Raw genomic sequence first — 25,685 nt, forward strand, 5'->3', positions numbered from 1 at the left:
GTGTCTCAAAACCTTCGATGACTCTTCTTTTGTTATTCCATTAAGTCTATATACTATGCCAAATTTAAAGTTCTCTACCATGTTGCCTCTCTTTGCCATTAATGCATTCATTAGTTCAGTCAGTATATATTTCTGGGTGCCTACTGTGGGCTAAGCATTAGGCCAGAGCTGAGAAGAACACAGTGAACAAGGTCCCCAACCTTATGGAATATACTGTCTAGCAGAAACCTGGAAAGTAGGCCATGATATAGACAGTGATAGAGGGAAACTTAGAGCATGGTGGGAGGGAGCTTAGGGGATGGGTTTGCACCCTCACTCAGGAATTAATGAAAGCCTTATTGGAGTGAGTGGCAGCATATGAATCCCAGTCAGTAAGGGAGAGGAATGACATAGTTCCAGGTGGAAGAAGTCATGTAGTAGAGACCAGAGGTGAGAAAAAGCTCACTTACCTGCCAAAGGGAGTGAAAAGTCAGACAGTTGCAGGAGTGGATGGAATAGGATTCAGGCTGAAGTGGAGAAATTAGTCTTAGAAAGGAGGAGGAAAGGGTGAAAGAATGTGGTACCAACTTCATAGGGTTGGTGATGGGAAACAGAAGCAGCTGCTTTCTTTTTTTGATGGCTCTTTTTTTTTTCCCTGAAGGCAGGAGTTGAGGGGCTCATCTTCAGGTGGGAGGTGAGGATTTGAAGCGGGAAATGTGGAGAATGAAGATTTAGAAGAGCTGCTGTGCTATGAGAGAAACAGCGCTGTAGAGCAGTGTAGTGCCAATGGAGATGGAAGACCGTGAACCTTCACTGTGGTGGTGAAGCGTGCAGGCTCTGAAATGAGGCACACCTGCCTTCAAGTTGGCATGAGTCCCTACTCTGACATGATGTATATGACTTTGGGCAAGTGTGTAACACCTCAGATGCTCAGTTTCTTCACGTAGTGGAGGTAATATTACACTGGGTTGTTCATGGGGTTGTTGGAAGTATTAAATGAGAAAACACATTAAAGCACTTAGCATAGTGTCTGGTAGGTGGTAAGCTTTTAATAAATATTTTCTATTATTGATATTCTTGTTATTGTGACTATTATACTGGTGATTTACCAGTTTAGTCCTTAGCCATGCTAAGCAGCATAGATGTGGAGTGCAGGAGGTGGAACGTTGGATGTACACAGAGTGAGGCTTTTCCAGGGAGATGTGATGGAAGGCCATTTGGGCAAATGAATTGATGATACTGGCAATAGAGTGGTCAGATAATAGAATCAAAGCTGTTTGTATGAAACAATAGTCAGGTGAGGCTATCCAGTAAAGTCTCTCATTACCTCTTAAACCCTAAAGAGGAGGCAGATCAAAGAACTGACACACTTGGATGTGGGAGTGTTCGCAGACTGGGATGAAGACAGTGAGCCAGGTGGTAAATGAATGAGGGAGTGATGGGCAAATGTGGCAGATAAAGATGACAATGTTGAAGAGGAGTGAGGTTTTCCCAGAAATGAGAGGAGGAATGATCTGAAAGGAGTATTAGGGAATGAGAAAGATGACTTACCCTATCTTCCAAGAAGGTTCTGGAATCATGTCAGCTTCTACTTCAGAGAGGGAGGCAGAGGAAGCCATGTCCTTAAGGATAGCCAGCTTTTCTCAAGGCAAGGAAATTGAGAGGCTGTTCAGGTGGTTGAGGATGGAGGGCAGTTGTCCCAAGACAAGAGTTTTGAAGGTATCATGGAAAGCTGGTTAATAAGCAGCAGCAGCGGCAGCAGCAGCAGCAGCAGCAATAGCAGCAGTATATAGAATATCGGGGAAAGGAAAAGGCTTGGAGCAACTCCAAATGGATTTCACTTTCTTCTTTGGGATTTTCTGTGTAAAATTAGTGGCAATTTTATGAGGTCAGAGAGCTCTGTGGTGGCATGGTTTGTCACTTTTTGATTGACAATAACAAGAATTTTTTATTTATTTTTTATTTTATTTTATTAAAAAATTTGTTTTAAATTTATTTATGATAGTCAGAGAGAGAGAGAGAGAGAGAGAGAGGCAGAGACACAGGCAGAGGGAGAAGCAGGCTCCATGCACTGGGAGCCTGACGTGGGATTCGATCCCAGGTCTCCAGGATCGTGCCCTGGCACTAAACCGCTGCGCCACCCAGGGATCCCAAAAACAAGAATTTTTTAAAAGATAAGTACTTGGCCTTGAGTACTGGATTATAAAAGTCACATCTTGAATTGAATTTTCCTTATTTTTAGGAAAATTACTGCCATACCTTTTCAACTTACTAATAATCAATGGATTTTCAGCTAAAGTCTGTCAGTTATTCCTGTGACTTGAGCTAGAAATATTTATGACAATTTTGTGTTGCGCCAGTTAGCATCCCAGAGATTCCTATAATTTATAAAAAAGAGTTTCATAACTTTCAGCAGTTATCACATATACTTTTATATCAGGTGAGAAATAGAAAAAAGCAGATTGACTTCTTGATCACTTTTAATTTTTGAATAAAATTCTTCCTTTTTTATATGCCTACTCTCATGAGAGAAATAATTATTTTATTTCTTCTGTTTACAAACATGATACATGCTCAGTGTAGAAAAAAGTTTAAAAATCTGATAGGGAAAATGTAAAAGAAAAGAGCAAATATTCCCCCTAATTCCCATCACTTGGGGTGTGCGGGGATGCTGTTCACTTTTTAAGGAATGGCTCAAAAATGGTGGCGTCGAACTCAAGAGAAAGTATGGAGAAATGTTATGATACGTGATTTACAATTTCTGAGTAGTATTATTTCATTTTTGTCCTCAACACTTGGTCTTTTTATCCCGTAAGTACAGTAAAAGCATTCTAGCTTTCCAATGGCAACTCGTCTACTTCTCTTAAAAGAAGGTATAAAATTTCTAATTTAGTTTCTATTTCTGAAATGGTTTCTTTTTTCCCTTCTAATTGTTTCTTAAATTATGTAAGATCTTTTGCAAGTCTGTCTTCTCCAATCACATCATGAGTTTTTTCTTTTTCAGCTTCCCCAAGAAGCCTCTGGCTATTTGTTACCAGTTCCACCATGGGAGGGCATCTGTTTAGTGCTGGACAATCTGACAGTCAGGGAAGGCTTTTTTTTTTTTTTTATATATGCTTGGTGCTTGTTAGAAAACATTTACTTGTGGTCAGATTTATGTCTTTTTTTTTTTTTTTTTTTTTTTAAGCCTGATAAATTCCAGCAGTTCAGGATCCAGAGTTTCCTAGCTTAGGGATTATATTTAGGGAACCAACCTGGGACATTTCAGACTCAGAAGAACACTATTCAATAATAAATTGCTGCCTCAGGACACTAAACATTATCAATATTGTACATATTGATTTCCTTTTTTTGAAGAATGACTTGATGTTTAACAAAATCCAAGAAGCCTAGTGCCCATCACAATTTTGACGTGAGGCGTGAGAAACTCCGTCCACTTCAAGAGAGCCTCTCAATGGCTATGAAAAGAAAGCTCTGAGAAATATATTCCCCAGTGGGATTTGCTGGATTAGGGATGTGCTATCTTATTTTAAACTGTGATGCTTTGAAACACTTTATCTACTATATATAACTAGGGAGTGGGAAGGAACTGATTGATGGGAAAAGGTTAGAGTGTAGGATACACCCATGGTCAGTTATTACAAAGCTAGGCTGCTGGTGGGAGAAGTAGTAGATGGCATGATTTTGGGGACATGGGCAGGACTAGTTCACCTAAAATTATTTATTCCATGAGTCTGCACATGTACCACTCTCACCTTTTAGGGGCTAAAAACTGCCTGCCTAAGAATCACACACTTGCAGGGAGACTCAGAGCTGAATAGAGGATGAAACTCAAGTTTCAGGTCAAGCAGGTGTCATCCTAATCCTGATTTTACCAATTGCATCATTTTAGGCATAGGAAGAGGTGCACTAACCAGTATGCTTTTTTCCTTCACTCATTAAAAAGATGTTTCTTTTGGTATGTATTTATTTCTGCAAAATGTCCTAACAGCCACATTATTGAAGCTTTTGTGTATGTTCCTAGTCTACAGAGGTATGTGTAGCTCGGAGTGTAAACTCTGTAAGGGCAGAGGTCATAGAGTGCTCACAGGTGTATCTCCAAGACCCGGTACAATGAGTGCTCAATAAATATTGGTTGAATAAAGGATAGGAGGATGGATGTGTCTCTTTGGAATGACATTGCCTGGCTCAGTAAGATTTCATTATTTCCTGAGATGAAGCAGTGAGATAATTTAGTTGCAACTAATATAAGCAACCCCAAAATACCTTATCAACAGTGAGAGTATATTTTGTATGATATTTTATATTTTCTATCTAAGTGGCCTCATTTTAGTTACATTTCCTTGTTTAAATTGCAAGTTAAAAGCACCAATTGGCATACAAACAGTATATTTTCCTATTGTTTTCCAAGAATGCCCATACTTTTATGAAATGAACCTTATCAGAATAGGTAATGTGAAGATCCATGAATAAAGAGGAAGTTTTATGGTGTTCTAGAGTAAGGATTTCAGCTTTGGAGTAAAGAGAATTCTTGAATTACTCAGTGCTCCAAATGAATGTCTAAAGTCGAGTGGGTGGAACATCTTTTATGATATTTTTCTCAAAGAAAGGAGATTTGTTTTGATTATTGTTGCCTGAGGATGCTTCTATTTCCCTCTACAATCTCTGGTCCTCTTTTCCAGTTCTTTCAGAAACATCACCTATTCTCTTTTCCTCTGTTCTGAGATAGCAGATAATGTCCAAGTCCTATTTAAAGACTGTCACATGTCTACTTCCCTCTTTATGGCAGAGGCCTTATGACTCATGGAGTGCCCATGCATTCCCTCACATTTCCTAGCCTTTTGTAGCAAGGTAGGGCTATGTGATGACTTCTGGCTAAGGGGTTTGCAGAACTGATGTATGCTGTTCCAGACTCAAGCATGTAAGGGTCCATGTGAAGCTCACCAGCTTTCTCCAGTTCTGCTCTAATACTGTGGGAAGTGTTGGGTTTTGGAGAGCATCTGTCGGTTTAGGTCCCTGAGTTGCTGTGTGGAGCAGGTCTTTCCTCTTCTCCATGTACCCCCTCCCCCCCCCCGCTTTGTAAATATGAGGGAGAAATAAACCTTTAGTATGCTACACTTCTGAAGTCTTAGGGTCAGTTTGTTAATATCTACCTTGATTTACACACCATCAGACTGTACTCTCCTTAAGGGCAGGAACTGTGCACGCACACACACACATACACACACTTTAAAAATGGTTGCATCTTGGGCAGTTCACACAGTGCTTGGCATGTGGTAGATGCTTAGCATATGCTTGTTGAAGGGATAAATTCAGAGAAAAAAAAAGTATCTGAATGAATTCGCATTTGGCCAAGTTAGGTATTCACAATGAATACAGTATAAGCTGTCTTGTCTACTTCTGAGGTGTTGATTGTCCTCCTGAGTCCTTCATTACCCTCTTGTCTCCAACCCTTCTCCTTAGACATGTTCTCATCTGTCAGAGTCCAGGGTGCTGAGTGACCCACTTGGCATTCTGGGAAAGAGGAGGGTAGAAAACCCTTTTCTTCTTTGGTCACTACCCCTGCTCAGCTCATCTCCTACCCTCGGGCTATCTTCATTTTTAGACTTCTACCCCTGAATTGTGTTTTTAAGAAAAAACTCCAGCTCTGACTTGATATTTCCTCTGCCTGAGAAAATTGGGAACAGATAATTATAATTTTGACATCTGGCTTCTTTTCCGGTGCCATGTTTGCTTTGGGTTTTATAGAAAGTGTGACTAGTGTAGCAGAACTGGAATCCCCGTCTAGGCTATCTGAGGTCAGGGCTGATGGTCCTAGCCATTAAGTCATTCTCCAACTTCATTGTCCTATTTGTAACATTTTCCAAAGCTTTCCTGATGCTTCCAACAAGCTGGCCCTCAGTTACTCTAGTGGCCATGGCTTATAGCCCCATATCCTCAGATTCCTTTGATAGAGCGATTCTTTCATACAGTTCCTTATAGACAGTGTGCTAGCTGCCCTGTCAGTTGCTCCATCTTCAAGATCCTTTAAGCTGAGCAGTCCCTCTACCTGAACCTTGCCCTACCCTGGCTATGAGGGATGGGCAGTCCTTCTATCCTGTCCTCTGCGAGACCTCTCCCTCCCCTGGCTGCGAGGGATGTTTCAACCATTTCTAGGCACTTGTCATCCAGGAGGACCTTGTTCTGAGGCGTACTTTCTGACTTCCTTCTCACCTGTCTGCACTGAACTCTTGGGTTGACCTTGTTCATTTGATGGGTAGCCACAAAATCAAATTTCTTGGCTTGTCTCTAAAGTGATATTGTCCTCATAGGCTAGAGGACTTCATGGGACAGGCTCTGAATGTTCATAAGACTTGCTCAGCTTCTCAACAGACAGACATCCACTGGGTGCTGAGGATACTTTGTGCTGCCTCTAAAATGTTAGAGTCAAGAGAAACAAACCTGAGGCAACAAGTCTTCCATTTGTTAGGTTCTGAACACTCTTCATCAGTGTATTCTTTAAAAATTTTTTTTGGTATGGAAATATAACTTATATACAGTAAGTGTACACATCTTCAGGTACCAATTTCAGTCAGACCCAGTATAGGAAGTTCTTTCTAGAAGTGAATTCCCTTACAATTTCTATGAGTTGATTTACCCCATAGGAGGTCTTTGAGTACCTCCAAAGTTCCTGTAGGCAGGGTCTTAGAAGGAGGGCTTATCTTCTTCCTGACTTTACATAACATTTATTGTATGTTTCTTTTTTTAAAAAAAACAATGTATGCTCATTATAGAAAATGTAGAGAAGTCATCGAGTCCAAGTCTAAGTGGACTTCTTTCTGAAATTTTTGATTGAGACCTTTGTATGTCAATCTCTGCTCCTCACTTAAATCAGTAGACACTAGACTCTAGACTGACATTTAAAGTCAGGCCACTACACTGCGGATTCAGGGTGGCAACTGAGGGCTCTGCTTGGGTTGAATTGTGCCCTGTAAGCTGTTCAGGAGAGGGTCAAAAGTGCAGCTGTGAGCTAAGAGACAGAAAGCCCAAGGAAGCAGAGAGGCCCCCAAAGGAGTGTGGTTGTGCTACCCCAGAGAGCCCTCGCCATGAGCAGCTCTGTCCTCACCAACAACGGTGGGTAAAAGTAATAAACAGCACTCGGATCTGGAATTCCAGACAACCACAAACATCAACCTAAATTTAAAGTGGCACTGCTAACAGTACATCTGTAATTACATCTTATTTTATTAGTCGCAAAGGATAATTGCATCCAGAAAATTCCCAATACAAATGTATGCTACAGAGATAATGTATATGTTGCTCTGAGAAAACAATGTGGTAGAGAGGTTTCAATAATGCTAAGTGATTTTCTAGCACTCATCACTGATTAAGCGCCATGTGGGCTGTACGAAAACGGGCAAAGGAAGCTGCCAGAAGTCATGATGTCTGAATCCTCCCTAGACTCTCAAATCTTTTAATCTTTCAACTCCCTGCCCCTAAGTACCCTGAGGAAGGGGAATAGCTTTGGAAAACACCAGGCAGACAGTTACATTCTTGGGACTGGATGCTCAGGCAGCTGGTTTTGGTAGAGCTGAGTTTAGGCCAGCCTTGGTGCCTACACCGCTGGTAAAGTGATCATGATAGTATGGCCTTGCCCTTTCAAGGCAGCCTAGTAAATTCAGCAGGGACATCGAATGCCATGCCTTTCCCCATTTAAGCAGTATGAATACAGGGCTCTTAGTGATTAATATAATTGTTTTAAGCACTTGCATTTAGGAGCTATGAATTGTTGGAGATCAAACTCCTATCTTTGAGTATTATAACTTTCTTATATTAAGGCTGGGCTTAGTTTTTTTACTACTATGGTAAAAATCAAATAAAAAGCCCCAGAGGGCCTACTGCTTTCCATAGGGATCCTCAGAAAATGATATTGTTAATGATGAAATTATCCAGAACCTTAAAATACTCTTATCTCTAGTAGAAAAATCATTAACAACTTTCAAATATTTTTCAATAAAATGACAGTCTTAGCTATCATAGTTTTCATTTTTATTGCTTTATTTTGGCATATGAGTCATTCCTTTTAAAAGCTGTTGTTATTTTAAGAAATGACTGATTATTCCCAGAGTCAATGAGGCAGTAATTTGAAATAATTCAAAATTGTGTTTTTGAATATATCTGATAACAATTGCCTGGAAGTTACATCATGTGTATATCTGTTGATCAGTGAAATAGTTTTATTTTCCACTCTGGTCTTTTGGAGGGATGCTATGGGATGGATGAGGCAAGGCATTTGAGTTGGGAGAAAGGCATGCATGGAATTAGTATTTTTCTTTTTCATCTTGTTCTACAGAGATCTGAAAGATCTCCGTTCCTCTCCCTTACTACTTTCAGTCAACGGCAGAAAAAGAAAGAAAGAAGGTGGAGGAAAGTGAAAAGAAAGAGTGGAAGGGGCATAAGTGAGCTCCCTTTTCACCAAAGGAATTGGAATTTGGCCTTTCCATGCCTGCCATGCATCTGCTCTTTGTATATTGGAAGGAGGCTTAGTGAGGGGCCTAGAGATTCTTGTGGGCCTAAGTGGAATACTTTCAGCCAATGCACATGCTTCTAGATACACAAGGAAGGATATAGGGCTAAACGTGCCTCAGGATTCCAGTTACTTAATGGGAATGAAAAGTGCTTTGGGATTTCGGGATGGGCAGCTAATCCCAGAACCAAGACCCTTCAGTCATTGCAAAGGGTTGAAATTGTACCACGGTGGCCTGGAAGTCAGGAGGTACACGAACAAATGGGGGACAGCAGGACAGGAACTTTCCAGAGTCTACTCTTTGAGCCCAGAGAGAATCTGTATGTGTATATTTATATCTATATCTGTGTCTGTATGTAATGAATGTGGGCTAGAAAAATTACTGTGATGTGTGAATGACCACATGGCAGGGCAGCTCTTGTCCAGTGTGACACGGCTGTAGGAACTCACCTTCTTTTCCTGCTACCACAGACTAATTTACCCCTCCTCCCCCCTTCTTGCCAACAGGGGCACAGTCATTACCTACACTTCCAACTTCTCTCTTATCATTTTCCATTTCACCTCTCTGCTGGTCCAGAGTGGAGCTGGTGATAGCAGAACTCTGGAAAGGGAGAAAAATAAGGAGAGTAGCTTCCCAGCCTTGTTTCTAGCCACTTTGTAAAGCTACTGTGTGATGATATCAACAGATGACTTCCTAAAGGAGTTTGGGGGCATATTTATTTCATCTTTACCTTATCATTCCTTTGTATTATTTTTATTGCTCTGAATCTCTGGTTTTCTTTCTCTTTCAAGGGCAGAGTCATTCTGGATACCTCCATCACTGTGTAAAATATTCCAGAGAGGTGACTTCTTAAAATCCCTAGTAGATGCAGAGGGACATTACTAATCCAAACTCTTTTAAATGTCTGCCAAGGAAAGGAGGAGAGCATATACTTTTTTCTCCACCTGATATGATTTGCTTTATGTAAGGTAGTCTCTTAGATAAGGCTGTTTTGGGACAAATTGCTTCTCTTGGGAGAATTTCAGACCTTCCTACTCCTCATTAACTTAAAAGGTGCTTTAATTCTTTGTTCATTTAATCACCCATCCATTTATTTTTTTATTGATAGATATTTCTCTCAAGTGCTTATTGCATGCCAGTCACTGTATGTACAAAGGTGGATGAGGCACAGTCTCTACCTTTCAGTGGGGAAGACGGATTCCCAAGTGAGCATTATGATATGTTTGGAGTGGGATGATAGTGACAAGAAAAGGATATCATGTGAGACTGGCTCCAAGGGGCATTGGACCCAGCTGAGAGCCCTGGGAGGGCTTCGTGGAGGGAGCAATGCCTAAACTGACACTTGCAGGATGAGGAAGGTTAACAGGACACAGAGGGGCAGGGAGAGAAGGATGCAGACTGAAGTAACCCATTGGACTTGGTGAGTAGGGGGCCATTGGTGATATCAGCTGGGTCCCTTGCAGTTAGGATGGTAGGATAAGAAGCTGGATTGAAGCAGATTAGCGGTGTGTGTCTGGGGGGTTGGGGGGGGGGAGGGTGGTGACCAGGGAGTGAAGAAGTAGAGATGAAACAGAAGGAGTGGGAACAGGCTGGATGGTGGCTTTGAGAGACTCTTCGGATCCAGGAAGAGTTTTATTTCAGGGCTTGAAAAATCTGTGCAGTGATCCAATAGCAAGCCAAAGGATGAAGGACCAGGAGGGATGGGAGGGAGGGCATCTTGATAGAATAGAGTAGGTGACATGAACCTATCTGGGAGAATGTTCTGGGAGAATGAGTGGCCCTTACTCCAGAAGGCCCTCTGGAAGTCATTCCAGAAAAAGCAGCTGGAATAGGCCTGGTCTGTAGAGTGAAACTTAGTTTTTGATGTCCCTTTAGTTTAAAGGGACAGAAGACAGCCTCCTCCCAATCTAGAAACCCCTTAAGTAGAATATAAGGCAGAAATCATAAACTCTAGTGTGAGTGGAATTAGGTAGGTGGTGGGTACTATGGTAACATGGAGAATCTGTGACCTCCTGGGAGAGCAGATGGTGCAGGGCTCCAGCCATATTTGTCATGGGAGGATAGGGTGCCAAGAGAGGCCAGAAGTCTGGATTTTTATGTGAAAGATTCCAATTTAAAAATATTGGCAAATATCAAACAAACAAACAAAACAGCATGTGGGGCAAATGAGATCTGTCTGCTGGCCTAATCTGCTCCTGGGCACCAGTTTGCAACCTCTGATTTGGAAGACCTCTTTTAGGGGTTAAGTGTATTCTGACATTTTCATGTGACAAATCCATCCTTCCTGAATAACTATGGAGAAAAACATTAATATGGAAAATAACATGGATAGTTGGAGAAAAGAAGCACAATAATGTGTTTAATCCTCCTAAATCTGGTTATTTGCTGTGACCTCTCCAGGACTTTAATTTTAGTAAGTTGATTCCCTTATGTCCATGCCTATTAACTGAATTTTCTTTGTTCACTTTAAAGGTCTCTGAAGAGTTGGATTGCTTCAGGAACCAGAAAAGACTTAATTACTTAGCTTATTACTAAAAATAAAATGAGAAACAGTACTTTTTTTTTCTTAAATTGGGCCCTTGGACTACAGGGCAAGTCTGAAAAAAATTACAGATACAAACTTGCAAGATATCTGCATGTGCCAAAGGAAATTGAGAACTTTTGTAATTTATGTTCTCCATGGCTTTGACTATTAATCATATGTTTGTGGCAGGATAATGATTGATGATACATGAAAATCAGAGAAGATACATGGAAACCTTGCAGCAGGGAGGAGCTAAGGGAAGATCCTTCAGTTTAGAAATTTGATGAAGTAAGCTATGAGCATGCACTAGAACAATGAATGCTTCGCAAACTTAAGTGTGATCAGAATCACTTGGAGGGCTTGTTAAAACATAAGCTGCTAGGCTCTGTACCAGGATTTCTGATTTAGTAGGTTTTTTTCTTTTGCAGGCCAGTCCAGGATTTGCATTTCTAGTAAGTTCACAGCACTAGGAGCTGATGCTGCTGATCCAGGGACCATCCCTGACAATCTCTATTCTAAAACATCTCCAGGGATGCCTGGGTGGCTCAGTTGGTTAGACCGTGACTTCAGCTCGGGTCACGATCCCGTGGTCCTGGGATTGAGCCCCACATTGGACTCCTTGCTCATAGGGGAGTCTGTTTCTCTCTTTCCCTCTGCCTGCCGCTGCCTCTACTTGTGTTCTCTCTCTATCTCTGTCAAATAAATAAGTAAAATCTTAAGAGGCTTTATTAGGTATGGACATTATAAACTGAACCATATTATGTTTACATTTACTTAAATTCATCAAGTCTCTTGGTTTGCTAAATTGCAATGAATTGCTAAAGCTGGTGTATGCTTTTGAACCACTGGACTGACAATCTGCCATTAGTAATGTGAGAACAGATGTACTGGTCCAAGCAGAAGAGTTTCTTTGGGCCAGATTGTTCTCTTTCAAATGCTGTTGTTTCATCTGAGGGGGGTTTGGGGACCCCCATATCTTGATAATCAAGCTATTGATTATCAGTCAAAAACCCACCCTCTGTACTGTGCTTTGTGATTCAGAGGTTGGAATTTTGTAGACTGCCTTTCTCTTGGGCCAGTGGCATCCCAGCTAGGTTCTGCCAACAGGGGGCGCTATAGTGGTGTTGCTAGGCTAGGGGAGGAAGGACTGGATCCTTCAGGTCTACTTCTTGTTTTTTTGTCAGTGTTGCCCCAGAAAAATTATTTAGTCCGGTAGTGACAGTTGATTCCAGGTTTCTGGTTTTTCGTCCATTCTTAGAATAAAGCTTATTGCACTCCCTCACAGATACGGCTCCAGACAGCTAATGTCTTTTCCCTTGGAGAGCTGGGTTTTAGCTCCCCAGTATCCTTCCTTCTAGTTCTAGAGACACCAATGCTGTCAAACAGCACATTTCCTTGGAAGTCTAGGTCCTCATCTTCAGTGTTGCTTGTTCCAGGCTTCCTGTTTCTTTCTTTCTTTTTTAAATATTTTATTTATTTATTCATGAGAGACACACACAGAGAGAGAGGCAGAGACACAGGCAGAGGGAGACGCAGGCTCCATGCAGAGAGCCTGACATGGGACTCGATCCCAGGTCCCCGGGATCACGCCCTGGGCTGAAGGACGCTAAACCGCTGAGCCACCTGGGCTGCCCAGGTTTCCTGTTTCTAATGGTTGTATTTGCTTCCCTTTGCTCCCCAGCCTGAGAGGTGGCAGCTGCCTCCTGCGGCAACTATCTCTGTTACTTCAAAGTTCCTTTTGCTTTTCAGTCCTTCAATATTTGTTTAAATAATTCCTGTATTAAATTCTCTCTGTTAAAAAAGCAGCTGGTGGGTTTTGGCTTTCCTGACTGAACCTTGACCACTAGGAGTGTCCATCTTACTGTGATGCTGGATTGCAGACCATGCTACTGACTTGAATTCCAGAATGTGGGTAGTATCATGTGCTTTAAAAGCTACCCAGCAAGCATATAAACTGCTGTGTTTCACCAGCTGCGGTTTCAGGGAACACTTGAATCAGAATCATTTGGGATACTTGTTAAAAAATACACTTCCTAGCTGGCTCAGTTAGAAGAGCACGTGACTCTTGGTCTCAGGGTCATGAATATAAGCCCCACAGTGGGTACAGAGATGACTTAAATAAATAAATAAACTTAAAAAAAAATGCACTTCCTTGGGCCCTATCCCTGCCCGGACCTTCTGCATGTAAACAAACTTTCTAGGTGAGTTTTCATAATTGGTTTAATGATTAATTTTATGTGTCAACTTGGCTAGCTCATGGTGCCCAGTTGTTTAGTCAAACATCAGTCTAGACGTTGTTGTGAAGGTATTTTTAGATGTGATTAATATTTAAATCAAATATTTGCTTTAAGTAAAACAGATTACTCTCTATAATGTGAGTAGGCCTCATTCAATCAGTCAAAGGTTTTAAGACTAAAGACAGGTTTTTGGAAGAGGAGGAATTGAGTCTTGACTGTGACACAGAAACTGCTTGAGTTTCTAGTCTTTTGACCTACTCTGTGGATTCAAGACTTTCCTGATTTCTCAACCAACTGGACTAGCCACCATAATCATGTGAGCCATTTTCTTAGAATCTCTCTCTCTCTTTATCTCTCTCTCTCTCTCTCTCTCTCTCTATCCATCTATCTATCCATCCATCCTTCCAAACATCCATCCAACCATCTGTCCTATTGGTCTGTTTCTCTGGAGAACCCTAATACAGTATAGGTAGGGCTTAGGAATCTGCATTTGAAATAGCCCACCAGGTGATTATGATGAGTTTGGCTATGAAGCCTCTGGTGAGAGTTTTAGAGAGTGGAGAACACTGTAGAAATGGTCCCTGAGTGCTTTGGAACAATTAGATCATTTTTACATTCTATTTCATTAGCTATTTCTCAGGGAGCAACCATGGGCCTAGGAACTATTTCCAGCACTGGGCACAAACCTAAGCAACTCTTTCCAGGGTACTAAATTCTTACTCTAGAGGACTCTTAAGATGCGTCTTTCTGAGCCATTAAATAAACAAAGCCTAGTATATATTTTAAAGGTCTTCAGCTGTCTTCTTCATTTACTTTTACACTGAAGCATTTCTCTTATTTTGGTAAAACTATTTTAAACTAAATTCCAGAAGTACTTATTTTGTGCCAGGCATTACATTACATTATTCCCCTTTCGAAGTTCATGGTTTAGTGAGGAAAATAAGCTAGCTAATAAAATACAACAGAGTTGTTCTAAAGCATGAATGTGGTATCCTGGCAGGATGGAGAGGGCTCTAACCTGAAGTTGGCTGTGGGAAGCAACCTCTCCTTTATGGGCATGACTTGAAGTAAGTATTTCCTTGAATGGATGGAGTTGTGTTGTTTTGTATAAGGACAACAGAATCAAGATGCCAGGGTATCCCATCATTCCACCTTGCACCATAGATCCTGAATTTAGTTTTTGTTGGCTTCTCTTTAATTGGTGCCAGATTCATTGTTGGTGTGTGCTTGTGTGGAGTTGAGGCGGGAGGTATTGGAAATGAAATTGTTCCAGGGAGATAACGTTGAGTCTTGAGTATTACAGCCGTTAAGAGCTGAGAGGTATGAAAAATAGAATATAAAACATTAATTTATGATTTTTACATTGCTTACATGTTAAAATGATCATATTTTGGATGTTTTGGGTTAAATAAAATATATTATTAAAAATAATTTTATGGGGATCCCTGGGTGGCGCAGCGGTTTGGCGCCTGCCTTTGGCCCAGGGCGCGATCCTGGAGACCAGGGATCGAATCCCACATCGGGCTCCCGGTGCATGGAGCCTGCTTCTCCCTCTGCCTGTGTCTCTGCCTCTCTCTCTCTCTCTGACTATCATAAATAAATAAAAATTAAAAAAAAAATAAAAATAAATTTATGTGTTTCTTTTATAAATATGGTAACTAGTAATTTTAAAGTTACCTATGAGAATTGTGTCATATTTCTATGGGTAGCATTGATTTAAAGTGTCAGCAGGGCTCAGAGGGGCTTAGTGACTTGAATAATAAAGATTCTAACATCCTCTTGATGGCATCATCAGCCTTTAGGGTTTTCCCAGTGGACAGAGCCCTGCTCTAAGCTCTCAGGCAAAAGGCCAAATGTTCCTAGATCTGAAGGAGATGGAGACTTGCTTGTCGTGCTGTACCTTTGCCATATCTTTAGAACAAAGTTCCTTCAGAAATGCATCAGTTTCACCAGCAATTTCATCCTGCCTCGTGTCTTGGTTCAAATTGGTCCTCTCCCTGGAAGAGCCTCATTTCTCCTGCTCTTCATCAGGTAATACCTATCCTTCACTTCTCTATGGCCCCTTCTCATAGCTAGAACAGGCTGGATTCCAAAAGATTTAATTTGCAAAAGTTTGTTGCAAGGCAGTATTTGGTTTTCATTATATGTTTTCATGACATGCCATAATAGTGGCTGAGGTCCTCGGTCAGCCGATTAGTGCTATTTTACTCATAATATACCTATCATATAATCGTATTTACATTTTTATTTGAAATATACTAATTATAGAGGCCTTAATATAGTCTATTCATCCCTAATTGGTTTTACACACATACTTTTCCTTCAATTTATCCTCTATTTGGTAACTTTGCCAATGGTTATACTTTTAAAATTTTGTCATAATCAAATTATTTATTGTTATAGTGATTATTTTGCTTCGTACTTTTAAAGTTTTATATAATACTTGTTCCCCACTTTTAGGTCACAAAGATATTATCTACTATTCTATCAGTTTTGTAGACATTTCTATTTTATTTTTATCTCTAGAGTGAGCTAGTTTTGCCAAAGTCTTAGACCTGCTTGTATCCCTTCCATAATGTAGAACGGCATCCAAGAAATGTCTGTTGGTTCATTGAATTAAAAAATGGTTATATTTCTAAATTGCCATCACATTTACGTTTTTTTGGGAATTACTTATATTATGTCCTCTCACTTTAAGTGTGATTGATCCCCAGAAAGTATTGTAAGCTTCAGAGTACTTTCAAAATAGTTGCCTTTGATGAACAAGTTTGATAATTAGTGCTTTAGAGCTTAAATTGAAGATTCTTGCTTTTAGTTAAAACACAGCTATCTGGAAGAGAAGAAAGATGTTGAGAGGAGTCTAGGAATCCAGCAGGGCTAGGATACAGCCATCTATGGTGTAGGCAGGCACCCATTGTATCTTACCAGTTAGGATGGGAGACTGGCAAAAATCCCAGTATTTTGGCTTTTATCAAATACATGAATTCACACACAAAAATGCACATATCTTATATTACCTAAGTTACCTGGGGCTCTTTCCTTTCACTTATCTGTTATCAACTCTTCATTCATTTCCCATATTTCCTTCTTATTCCCCTCAATTTTTTTCAAACCTCACTACTCAGTGACGGTAAATTGACTTTGCCTCCTATGTTATTGAAATGTTAAGGTCATCCACGCAACTCTTTTTCACCTCAACATTCCTGTGCATCCTTCTCTGTCATTTTAGAGGTACAGGTGCCGCTCCTCCTTTATAAGGCTTAACTTTCCACTTATGCATTGACCTCACTTCTTTGTCTCTGTTTTATGATTTTGTTCTGTCAGTTATCCTCTCTCTTTTCTATGTCAAATTTCCCCCTAACGTAAGAAAACCTCACTTTGAAACTACTTCTCCTGTGCAGTAATAACGCAAATTGGCTTACTTAACATCTACTCCAAGCTCCTTCTTGTTCTATAGAGTTTGTATGTATAAATGTATAAAACCTACATTTCCCAGAGAATGTGGGTGTGATTTGGGCTCAGTCAGCCAGTTAGAGATACCTTCATTAGATTTGGAAAGTGCAAATAAAATGAAACATCATAAGGCAAGACTCAAATTTCTGTTTCTTTTATTATAAGCAATAGTCATGAAAGAGTTTAATTTTTCTGTATTGGGGACCTCAGTGTCTTGGGTTGAGTTTTACAGGTGTCAAGAAGCAGAGGATGGAAGTGAGTGGATTGTGGCAGAGGTGGCATCCTTCTGCATTCAGTAGCTACAGTAATGGTCCAATTTCATCTAGAGGCTTCTTGATTTTATAGCATCTTGGTCATGGCAGGCATGGCAGCTTTCTTGGTGGCCTGGTTTTATGACATGGCTTTGGGAGTCATTCCTGGAAGCTTAGCCTTGAATCTGTCTTTTCAAACTTCTCATTGTTTTGGCAGGCCATTTTATGATTTGTCATAAAAATGTCCTTTCTACTTAAACTGGCTAGATGATTTGGGCCTAGTTTTCAGAGGCTTCTGTGTGATATGTTAGCATCCCCTGAGTGTGGGTAGTCATGGCTCTATAGCCCACTCCTGGGTGGCCATCAACAATAGTAAAGGGAGAGCCTCCTAATTGGCTCAGCATTGACTACTGTGTATGGTTGCACTTGGCCTGGTAGAAGAGATGTCCTGATTTTTAGACAAAGGCTAATGGTTTGGCTAGATTCTCAAGCACTTGAAAGGAACATGACTAGTAAGTTGGTGACAAGGACATCTGAGGAAGAGATATGCAGGTAGACCTCTCCAAAGGGCAGAGCATGAATATGTTTATGTCCTAGATGAATATTCACCAGAGAGCAACCTCAGTTAAGGATGATCAAAATAATTAGGTGAACAATATGGGTAGCTCTATAGAATTTAATTTATTTCTTTTCCTAGATACCTTTGTCCTTATTCAATGAGCTCATGGAAAAAGTGGCTAAAGCAGCAGAGCTAGAGGTTATGTGTGGTCTCAGCAACAGGAACTTTCATGCAACAAAAGAAATGGAGAATCTGCTATGCCATAACCTGCAATGATAGAGACTAACACCCAGCCTTCAATATGGTGTCACTCCCCAGGTGATGAGCCACCACTGTTGGCAGATTGAGTACACTGGACCACCTCTATTGAGAAGGAGCAGCACTTGTTTTCACTAGAATGTACTCTTCTCTGAGTACAGATTTGGCTTTTCTACTTCTGCCAAAATCACTGTCTGGGAACTTTAAAATGCTTTATTCATCATCATGATATTCCATGGAGCATTACTTCTGAGCAATGGACTCATTTTATAGCATTCAATTCACTGATCTTACCAAGTTCCCTAACACACTAAAGCAAGTGGCCGGATAGAATGGCGGAAGGGCCTTGAGAAGAGTTAGGGTGTCAGGTGGGAACACCTTCAATAGCTGAGGAAGTGTCCTCAGAATGGTATATATGCTCTCATTCAGCAAACAGTAATGGCATTTTCTTGTTCATAGGCAGGATTCATGTGTCCAGGAAATCATGGAGTGGAAATGGGAGTAGCTTCTTTCACTATTAAGTCTAGAATTCCTTAAGCAGTTTTTCCCCCCCATTCCTGAGACTGAGTTATATAGGAGGCTTAGTTCCCATTGGAGGATGTTTTCCATGTTAACCAAAGGATGTAGCAATGGTTCCATTAAATTGGAAGTTGAAGGAGCCACCTGGTCAGTTGGTCCTCTCATATCAGTGAATTAATAAGCAACGATAGACGGATTACCGTGCTGGCTGGGAGAATTGGTTATCACTACTGAGGGTTGCTACTAAACAATGAGGGTGAGGAGAAAAATATCTGGAATTCAGGTGGTCCCTGGGGACCTTGGTACTTGGTGCTCCTAGGTTCAGTGATTAAAGTCAGTGGACAGGTATGACTATCCAATTCAAGCAGGACTCTAATAGCCCAGACAGTTCAGGAATGAAGCTTTGAGTCGCCCCATCAGGCAAGGAGGTATAACCAGCTAGAGCACCTGCAGAGAGCAAAGGGAATATACAATGGATAATGGAAGAAGAAAGGTATAAATATCAGCTAAGACCCTATGGTTAGTTGCAGTAAAGGGACTTTTTATCTTTTTAGGGGAGAGAGGGTTAGTGATTTTTATTGGACAAGAGTTACATAATGTTAGGTAGAGGCATGACTGAAAATTTTATTTGGAAGTTAAGTATAGTTAAAAGAGGTATATAGGCAGGGGGAGGGGGTACTGTGGTGGCTTTGCCATGTGTCAATTAGGCTAAAACTACATTTGCCAGAATTAATTTCCTCCATAGCCTTGGGTTAGAAGGAGGTTAGGTTTGACTGCAAAAGAAATATATATGAACTTTGGAGGGTGGAAGTGAAACGGTAGGCCTGTACTCTGAGATTGTTTGGTAGGTACAAAGCACCTGCTGCTCCTGCATAGGGAGGCCAATCTGCTGACTCACTTTGTGGACACAGAAACACTGGGCCCATATTCCCCCAGCTGCTGTCAGATCTTCTCTTTAGTTTCTCAGAATCATAGGTCTGATGTGTGCATAGTCATGGTGAAGGGCACCGATTCCTTCTCTACATCACAAGTGTCACTGAGGTTGGAGGTGGTGAGAGGCAGATACAGATTCTAATTTGTTTTAATGGTTTCTCTACTTCATACCCATCCATCTTTTCTTTGCTTCCTACCTCTCAGACTTACAGCCACTTTAGGCCTGCACCAGACACACAGGAGCAATAGCCTTCCGTTGGATTCTTTACCAGTTCTATAAAAGGTCAATCCCTTTAATAAATCCTTTATTCCATATTGCTCATTATAGTATTGCTTCTCTGTTAAATCCTGATTCATACAAATGGTTTCTGTTTGTTTCTTTTTGAATTTTCACTTTATTTTTTAAAAAAGATTTTGTTTATTCATGAGAGACACACACAGAGAGAGGCAGAGACATAGGCAGAGGGAGAAGCAGGTTCCCTGCAGGGAGGCTGATGTGGGACTCGATCCCAGGACCCCAGGACCCTGGGACCTGAGCCAAAGGCAGATGCTCAACCACTGAGCCACCCAGACACCCCTGTTTGTTTTTTAAAAAGATTTAATTTATTTATTTGAGAAGGAGAAAGCATTCATGAGCAGGAAGAGAGGGAGAAGCAAACTGCCTGCTGAGCAGGGAGCCTGATGCAGGGCTTGATCCTAGGACCCTGGGATCATGACCAGAGCTGAAGGCAGATGCTTAACCAACTGATCCACTCGGGCAACCCTGTTTGTTTGTTTTTTAAACTATTAAATCCTGACTAATATAACTTGCAAGGTAAAGGTCCATCTTTCTACTTTAGCAGGTAGATGTTGAATGAATTTACTTAACTTAAATGTTCATTCTGTCTTCTTTCTTTATCACCAAACACTTGTTTCCTAATCCTTTATCACTCATATATTCATTCAGCTGGTGTTTTCCAGACATTATGTGAATGTAGCAACAGATAAGTACGGTTCCTGACTCAAGGGCTTATAAAAAAAAAAACAAGACATGTAAAGGTTAAGTTTGATTTTTATTACCATAGCTCCACTTAACTGCTCTTTAAAGGCCTTTGAAGGTTGGCCACTGAAGACACTCTGATTGTCAAATCCAGTTGCTATTTGCTTAACCTCCTTCCACTTATCTCCAGAAGCCATGGGGATTGGCATTGCTAATTATTTCCTAGAAAGTGAGCTTTATAGGAGCAGGGCTCTTGTTTGTCTTGTTTTCTGCTGTATCCTCAACACACAAAATAGTATGTGGCAAGAAGAGATGTTAATAAATATTTGTTGAATAAGTAATTGAACATATTTCTTCCTTTTAAGGATTTGCTCTTTCATTAGTCTCTGAGATATTGTCATCTCTGCATTTCTTCTACTAATCCTCCCCTGCCCTTTTTCATTGGTTTCTCCTTTGTAAATATAGGCCTTCCTCAATTCTCTGCTTACCTCCTCCCTTTAGATTATATTTATTAAACAAATGCTTAATGGATACTTAATATGCATCAGAAATTATGCTACTTTTGGTTTAACTGTGAGCAAGTCAAGTCTGCTTTTGCTGTGATTTCATCCAATTGATTTCAAACACCATCTCCATGAAGATGACTTTAAATATTTAAACTACTTGGATCTCTTTTTATGGATGCCCTCAGCTCAAGTTTAATATGTCCATAACAGAATTTGCTGTCATTCACCAAAATATTCTTACTTCTAGGCACCATTATCCTTCTATTCACCCTTTATCTTTCACAGGCTGCCAGTTGTTCACTCTTGTTGCTTCTTTCTCATATCCATCCCATTCATTGCTGCTGACCCTAGTTTAGCCCTTGTCAATTCTCACCCATGAGTACTGTCAGCAATCCAACTCTGTTGCCTTGGAAGGCTTTTCATGTCCTCCTTCCACTGCTGCAGGGATAATCTGCCTGAGAAGCTTTCAATGGCTCCATGTCTTTTGAGGATAACATCTCAACATATTCTGTCTCTAACTCTCTTGATCTACATTATTCTTCCTGGACTTGTGGCCATTTCTTGATACCTTATTTATTTGCTAAGGGCTGATGCTACTTCCTCAGTCTGGAATGTCTTTCACTTTCTCCAATTGAAAGCCTCGTGATCAGTCAAGTTTTGGTTAATCATCACCCAAGAAATGCACAAATTAACTCAGAAGGAATAAATCATTAATTTTTCTGATAGTCTTCACTTGAATTCTTTCTGTTTTATAATATAGTAATTCTTTATTTGGTTTCTGCACCTAGCAGACTGTCAGGTCCTTAAATTGTTTTATTTATCTTTGTGCCCCTGACAATGGCGGGAACTGATTTAATGCAGATGGTAGATGCTTGATACATGTTTATGTAAATAAATATTCTGGGGCAAGAAAACAAGGACTTAGGGAGGAGGATGCATGCAAAATTAGGTAGGAAGAATCTCTACCAAGTGGGACCAACAAAGTACTTAGTGCCTGGCAGTATCAGAGACAAACGTTTGTAAGGTCTGACCAGGTGAATACAGGGATGTAGGGGAGTTTGTATGAGGAAGAGAAGCGAGCTCAGCTATGGAAGGTTTGAAACACTTTTCATCCCAGTAGTCATTCTCATTCTGAAACTCTTGAAAATGCCTCTCAATTTTTGAATAATTCTATTTTAAGCATCAGCCAGGTCTACTTTCCATCTTTCTTCATTTCTATTTGATGCCAGAGCCTTTAGAACAGAAATGAAAAAGGGAAATGTCTTATGGACGGATTATAAAAGTTGGAAAGGCTTATCATACGATGCCCCATTTTCACTTTCTCTGTCTCTAGAATCCCTGTTTTCTTCATCAGTAAGTATATCTTCCAAGTAGAAGTCAAGAATGTCCTTGTAAGGATTATGCATTTGGTTGAATATTATCCTTCTTTCCCACTCTACACACACACAAATACATAATCACACACATGAAAGACTTAAGCCAATGGACGTTGGCCTATATTGTGTTCCTGCTACTCAAAGGGGACTTACAAAAGGGTTCATTCATGACTAAGTGACTCAGTGAGGAGTGGCTTTCCTGGGCTTGTATACATGACCAGGCCTCTTTGATCTAGTGACTCTGTCATTTTGAAAAACTTTAATTTTTTCCAAAACAGAAGAAAAATGCAGTTTGCTTTGTAGAGCAGAGATAGTGGCGAGGCGAGTTATTTATGAGTTATTGCAAAATACCACAAAGAACAGCAGCCCAGGAAGGAAAGGACAAGATGGGCAACCTGTTGACAACTTGCTGGACAAATTGGAAAAGTGTGTTCCAGCAGGAGCTGGATCCCAATCCAATCCCAGGGGTTGGGATTAACAATGAATAAACCACATCCTCCACAGAAAATATTAAACTTGGGACTGGAAGAGATTTCATTTCCTTGCTCAGACATCGGGATTTTAGAGTTTGCAACCAGAATTATTGTGGTGAAATGTTTAATGCTTAGAAGAAGAAGCATTTTGGCCGCTCATCATGCGGAATGGCTAATACATTTTAATTTAGGATTATTAGCACTAGATGATAGTTGCAAAAAAAAGACAGTTTTTACTGTAATTGTTGTAAGGTACAAACTGTGGTCGTCCTTTTTTTCTTATAACAAACAATCATGAATAAAGTTTACTTATACCAGGACAGTGTGAATTCCTTTCACCATTTCAAGAATCTCAACAGTGTTGCATTCAGTGTCAAGGGTTTGATTATCCAGTTTGGATATTCCATTTTTGTCTAGAGTCTGTGGTATAATCTACTTAGATTTCATTTGGGGGGTCTGCTTTCCCTGGCAACTCAGATATCATACACATTTCATGGCTTGCACTAATGTGCCAACTCAACTTTAGATCTGTTCTTAACTAGCAGGGCTTAATCTTCAGTTGTAAGACCCATCCCTAACTAGAATCCTTAAGTAAGATTGTAAGGTTCCTGACAGCCCTGCAACCTTCCCTAGAGATGTTTGGTAGTCATACTTTATATATTTTGACCCATCATTAGTATGGTTTTTCACTTAGATCATGTTTTGAGTTTCCAAAATGTGTCTGTAAGGAACTGACTGTATTTTGAAAAAAAAAAATGGGAAGGAAGAGTTCATTCATATTGATGTGTCTATTTGACAACCTTTCTAAAGATGCTTGATTCATGTTTTGAGCCTCAGCTCCACTTTAGCATCCAGCCAGTGGTCAGTGTTACTTTCACCTTCGTGGGAGAGACCAGATGCCTGGAGACATAAGTATCTTACCTCATGGCCAGGCCTGGCCACTTCACCTGGTGAGGGATTGGAACTCCTGACCTTTGGGTCTTGTTCCTTTACTCACTAATTATATGTCCTCAAGGATCCCTTTCAGTTCATTTTCCATAAGCATTAGCCAGGTAACAAATAGAAAATTTGTCATTGGAAGTTTTCCAAAAAATCAGAACTTGTACTTTTTGGCACATCTAATTCTTAATAGGGGGAAAATACTTTCCAATAGCATCTGGACATAAGAATGAACTTCCTAATTAGAACAAGATTTCTTAAGAGTAGGAAAAGTATTTCTTATTTACTTTAGGTGCCTGAAATTTCAGACTTGAGAGTTTTATGTAAAATATTTGAAAAAGAAATAACCAGTGTGAAATATTGAATACTAACATGACTAGTTAGTCCCTCTGTTGAAAAGGAAAATAAGAAAGTCCCGAGGGCTGATTGTGAGAGACACCAAATCAAAGGAGAGGAGAAAAGAGAAGGTAGAAACTTATGTTTTCACATTTTGGCTTTCCCCTCAATCTTGGCAGAAGACAAGATTCCTTGTACACAGGGCCTGTAGATCCTAGGGAGAAAATTTTCACATGGGTCACCTTTGCTTGTGCACACCTTCCAATTACCAGCAGTAAATGTTGAGATTTCATGTGAATTCAAAGGGTTTCCTTGGCTTCTACTGTATACTCTCACAACTTCCCTGCTTACTAAGAGCACATTGCCTGGCAACTTCTATCCACTAGACCATGGCAGTCTAGCATACTCCAAAGAAAGGTGAAGTAAACTGTATGCTTTCTCATGGGGCTTTTTTTTTTTTTTTAAGATTTATTTATTTATATATTTGAGAGAGAGAGAGAAAGGGAGAGGGAGCACAAGCAGGAGAGAGAGAGAATCTGAAAAATCCTCCACTGAGCACGGAGACCAATGCAGGGCTCAATCCCAGGACTCTGGGATCATGACTTGAGCTGAAACCAAGAGTCGGACACTCAACCAACTACACCACCCAGACACCCCTTCACAAGGCCTTTGAACAATGAATTTTTATCTCTAATGCATAAGTGTTCTTGTCCAGTTCATGAATAAAACCTATTGGGGCACCTGGATGGATCAGTAGTTGAGCATCTGCCTTTGGCTCAGGTTGTGTTCCTGAAGTCCTGGGATCAAGCCCCGCATCAGGCTCCCTCCAGGGAGCCTGCTTCTCTCTCTGCCTATGTCTCTGCCTCTCTCTGTGTGTCTCTCATGAATAAATAAAATCTTAAAAAAAAAAGAAACCCTATTTTTCCTTATTTTAAAAATGATGAGTTCATTGAGATAACAGAAAATCATTTGCTATCTGGCACTGAAAAAGTAACTTACCTTCTCTGGGCCTCAGTTTCCTATAAAAAAAGGATTTGACAAATTTCTTTCCATCACTAGAATATGAGTCTACCTTTAGTCTGTTACTAATCCAAACAAATGACCATATTTTCTCATGTAATTGGGCTGGGTGATTCTGCTACTTATCTGAGTGGCCTTGAAAGTTCTTTCCTCTCAAACACTGAGCTGTTGCTGTGCAGTTTACTTCTAAGCCACCCACTATCTTTGGGGGAATTTTTATTTTTATGTATGTATATATGCATGTATGTATATACGTATAAATTTTTGTAGTTACTCATCCCTCTATGAACAATGCTTACTACTTCATAAGAAGTGTTGGAGGAAGTCATGAGATGTTCATAAAATTCTCCATGAGTTTCAGATCAAATGCTGAATAAATATAAAGTTTGGTTATTCCTATCAGCAGCTGTTTGCAAATCAGGGCATGCTCTTCATGGCAGTTGCTTCTGGATAGGGAATAAGAGAATGAGTTTTTTCTCAGAGTGCGTTTTTTTCTTTGCAAATTGAGAACCTGAAGGCAATGTTATGTCTGGTTCCTTAAAGAATAAATTCTGAACTCCCCCCATGACTGACAAGGCTCTACTGGACCTGGCCTGTGTTGATGGATCTGACATCATCTCCCACCACTCATGTTTCTTCACGCCCATCACCTTGCTGCCTCTTGTCCTTTGGGCTCCCAGTGGTTTCTATGTCAGGGCCTGTGTTCTTTTTCTTGCCTCTAACTGTGGCTGCCTCTTTCTTGTCAGTCAAGCTCTTCTTAGATGTCACCCTCTCAGAGAGGGCTTCAGTGACCACCTCCTTAAAACTAGTTCCCATCTCCACTTCATCCCCAGTCC

Source organism: Canis lupus, chromosome 15 (assembly GCF_003254725.2).
Source record: "Canis lupus dingo isolate Sandy chromosome 15, ASM325472v2, whole genome shotgun sequence".
NCBI lineage: Eukaryota > Metazoa > Chordata > Mammalia > Carnivora > Canidae > Canis > Canis lupus.